Raw genomic sequence first — 4,771 nt, 5'->3', positions numbered from 1 at the left:
ATCGATTGAGGCCACCTCCAGAAGAGTATGACCTTGGCTCAAAAGCTGAAGGAGACTTGAAGGGGTTAACAGCTGGAGGCTGTCAGCTCACTGCACAATCCTTGCAGTTGGGCCATGAGTCCTTTCTTAAAGGCACGTCTGGGCTGCACAGCATCTCCGTGTCTGCCCGAAGTTAGCATCGGCGTCACATACAGAACAAATCATGTGCCACTTCTTTACAATTTCTTATTTTTTTGAAAAAATGATGAGGATGTAAAAAATCCATACACAACATCAGTTTTTTGAAGACAGGACAACTAACCAGTTCTATCATTTGTTTATATACTTGGAAAAAATAGCCATTTTGCAGGTCATGTGTATTTAGCTAATACAGTCTGGTGTAACTCTTCAGTCTGGCAGATCCTCTTCACTCAGTGGGACAACAGCTCTCGTCTCCAAAGAACTGACAGCAGGGGCGCCTGGCTCCGTCAGTAGAGCGTGCAACTCTTGATCTCGGGACTGTGAGTCCCAACCTCACATCGGGGCTAGAGTTTACTTAAAAAAAAAAAAGAATTGACAGCAGATTTATTGTGAAATAAATTTATCTGCTATAATTAAGCTACATGCTTTTTTAGAATGAACACAGAATAAGACAGTAGTATAAAAAATGCTAATTTGTCCTATATAGTTCAGGAGGTATTACCACTGCAAGGCATGAAGTCTGACTACAAAGAAACTCAAAATACTGTTTTAAAGTCCTTACAGATACTAACATAATTGGAATAGCCACTAGCAGGTAACTAAAGTGTTCTCTTTTGGCTTATTATTACTACACCACTCCTAATGAGCACCCTAAAATACGTTATGAACATTAAATAATTAGCCCTCTAGTTTGTCAATATTTATCAAAATTGTAAATGTACTTTTCATTGATCCAACATCCCTCTTCAGGAAATGTATCCTCAGATATACTGGAATACAAGCAAAATAATTTTACGTGTTGCAGCGCTGTTTGTAGTCAGAGATGAGGAAAAACGAAGTGTCCCTCAAAAGGGGACTGATAAAATAAATTATTGTGTATTTATGTAACAGAATTCAATGTAACTATAAAAACTTGAGAATTCTCTTTATGGATTTAGAGACATTTTTAAGATTAAACCATTAAGGGTAGAAAAAAGATTTAAAACAGTGTTTGTTACAATTTGTTAAAAAAAACAGGAATGTAAGAATACACATTGTTCGACCTAATAGATGAGTTTAGAATGTTGCAAGATAAAATATAAATACATAAAAATTAATTGTATTTCAATATACTACCAATACACAATCTGATAATGATATTAAGAAAACAACTATTTACAATAAGATCAAAAGGAAAAAAATAGAAATTAGAAATACAAAAAAAGTGCAAAACTTATACTGTGAAAACTACAAAACATTATTGAAAGAAATTAAAGAAGTTCTATATATGTGGAAAGACATCTCATGTTCATGAATTGAAAAAGTCAATACTGTTAAGATGACAACATTCACCAAATTTATCTACAGACTCAGTGCAATCCCTATCAAAATCCGAACTTCCTTTTTTTGTAGAAATGGCAAGCTGATCATAAAATGCATATAGAATTGCAAGGAAACAAGAATAGCCAAAACAATCTTGGAAAAGAATAACAAAGGACTCACACTTCCTTATTTCAAAATTTGCTGCAGAATACAGTAATCGAGACAGTGTATATTGGCATAAGGATAGACATATGGATCAATGGAATAGAATCCAGAGTCCATAAACAAACCCTGACATTTATGGTCAATTAATTTTCAATAATGATCTCAAGACAATTCAATTAGAAAAGAAGAGTTTTTTCAATAAATGGTGCTGGGGCAACTGGATAGTCATATGCAAAAGAATGAAATTGAACCCCTTCTTCACACCATACACAAAAATTAACTCAAAATGGATCATAGACCTACATGAAAGCTAAAGTCACAAAACTCTTAGGTGAAAATACAGAGATAATTCTTCATGATGCTGAGTTAGTCACAGCCTTCTTAGAAATGACGCCAAACACACAAACAGTGACAATAGATGAATTAGACTGAAACAAAAAACTTTTGTTCTTCAAAGGATCAGTAACAAACTAAAAAGACAATCCAAAGAATCAGAGAAAATATTTGCAAATCACGTATCTGGTAAGGGATTTGTATCCAGAATGTAGAGAGAATACTTACAACTCAATAATAAAAAGATAAATAGCCCAATTAAAGAATGACCAGAGGATCTGAACAGACATTTCTCCAGAGAAGGTATGCACATGGCCATTAGCACATGAAAAGATACTCAGCATCATTCGCCATCAGGGCAACGAAAATCAAAACCACAATGATATATCAATTCATACCTACCTAGGATGGCTGTAATAAAAAAGAGACAATCAAAAGTGTTGGTAAGAATATGGAGAAAACAATACCCTCATACATTGCCGGTTGAAATGTAAACTGATGCAACCACTTTGGAGAAAGTTCTGGTAGTTCTTCAAAAGATTAAACATAGGGTTACCATATGCTACAGCAATTCCACTCTTACTTACATACCCAGGAGAAATGAAAACATGTCTACATAAAAACTTGTACATAAATGTTCATAGCAGCATTCTCTACCCAAAAAGTGGAAATAACCCAAATTTTCATCAACAGAAGAATGGATAAATAAAATGTGGTATATCCATACAATAGAATATTGTTTGACAATAAAAATTAATGAAATACATACCATAACATGAAGGAATCTTGAAGACATTATACTAAGCAAAAGAAGCCAGTCACAAAGACCACATGTTGCATGTTTCAGTTTATCTCTCTGGAATCGGCTAATCTACAGAGGCTGTAAGTAGGTTAACAATTGCCTGGAGCTGGGGCAGGTTGGGGAGAAATGAAGAATGACTATAATAGATATGAAGGTTTTTTTGGGGGGGTTGATGAAAATATTCCAAAATTGATTATGATGATGGTAGCGCAACTCTGTGAATATACTAAAAACCATTGATTTGAACACTTTAAAGATTTATTTATTTATTTATTTATTTATTTATTTATTTATTTATTTGAGAGAGAGAGCACGGATGGGGGTGGAGACTGGGGGACAGGGTAGAGGGAGAGGGAGAGAAAGAATCTCAGACTCCCCTCTCAGAGCAGAGCCCAACATGGGGCTCAATCTCATGACCCTGAGATCATGACCTGAGCTGAAACCAAGAGTTGGGCCACACAGCACCCCGATTTGAACACTTTAAATGGGTGAATTGTACAGGATGTGAATTACATTTCAATAAAGCTCTTTTTAAAAAATAACATATATTTGTACAAGTTACTAGTTAATTACAAAGGCTAAAAATAACTTTACATTGGAGAAATTTGGCTGACTCCACCTTAACCAAGTAATCAAAGTTAGCATCACCAATGATGGAAGAAACTGTTATCATGTGTCCCCTGATGTGACACTCTCAGAAGGACACATCACTTGGGGCGCCTGGGTGGCTTAGTCATTAAGCATCTGCCTTCGGCTCAGGGCGTGATCCCAGAGTCCTGGGATTGAGCCCCACATCGGGCTCCTCTGCTGGGAGCCTGCTTCTTCCTCTCCCACTCCCCCTGCCTGTGTTCCCTCTCTCGCTGGCTGTCTCTCTCTCTGTCAAATAAATAAATAAAATCTCTAAAAGAAAAAAGAAGAAGAAGGACACATCACTTACGTACTGTTCCTGCCAAAAAGGCAAAACCTAAATCTTATCATGGGAGAACCTCAAACAAACTCACTCTGAGGAACATTATGAAACTAAATGGCTTGTCCTCTTGAATGTCAACACCAGGAAAGACAAAGAAAGACTGAGGAACTGTTCCAGATAGAAGGAAACTAAGGAAGCATGAAATCTGAATGCAGAAGATGACCCTGACCAGGAAAAGCAGTCTCTATAGAGAACGTTGTTGGGACTGTCAACGAAATTTGAAAAAGGTCTGGAGATTAGAGAGTAGTACTGTATCAGTGTTAGTTTTCTGAATCTAGTAATTTTACTATGATGATGTAAGTGAAAATCCTTGCTCTTAGGAAATGCAGACTGACTCACTGAAATGCTTGGGGCAAAGGGGCTGATGTATGCAAACTGCACTCAAGTAATTCTGAAGAAATATTATACACACATACGTGTGCGTATGTATGTCTGTATGTACAGAGACAAGGACAGAGACAAAGACAGAGACGGCAAATACAGCAAATATGGCAATATCTTAAAAATCGGTGAATCTACGTGAAAGATACATGGGAATCCTTCCACTGTTTTTGAAACTTTTCTGTGAAAAGTTTTTGAAAAAACTTTTCTTCAGAAGAAAGTTTCTGAAATTACTGGGAACTTTTCTGTTAAAAAAATTGTATTTGTGCTTGCTTGTTTTTGTATGGAGAATCTCTGGAAGAATAAATGAGACACTAATAAAAATTGTTACCTGTTAGGGAATAGATAGAAGCATTATAGCTGGTGGGCAGGGTTAAAAAGACACTTTTTGAATCATGTGAATCTATTACTTATTTGAAACTTAAAATGCCAAATAATTTTAAAAATTAACCTTTGAGGGGAGCCTGGGTGGCTCCGTTGGTTGAGCGTCGGACTCTTGTTTTTGGTTCAGGTCAGGATCTCATGGTCATGATCAAAGCCTGCTTTCATCCCCCCGCGCCTCTGCCGCCGATGCTCTCTCTCTCTCTCTTCCTCTAAAATAAATAAATAAATAAATAAATAAATAAATAAATAAATAA

The sequence above is a fragment of the Ursus maritimus genome, unplaced genomic scaffold (genome assembly GCF_017311325.1).
Source record: "Ursus maritimus isolate PB19 unplaced genomic scaffold, ASM1731132v1 scaffold_6, whole genome shotgun sequence".
Classification (NCBI taxonomy): domain Eukaryota; kingdom Metazoa; phylum Chordata; class Mammalia; order Carnivora; family Ursidae; genus Ursus; species Ursus maritimus.
Note: the sequence above shows the minus strand (reverse complement) of the source record.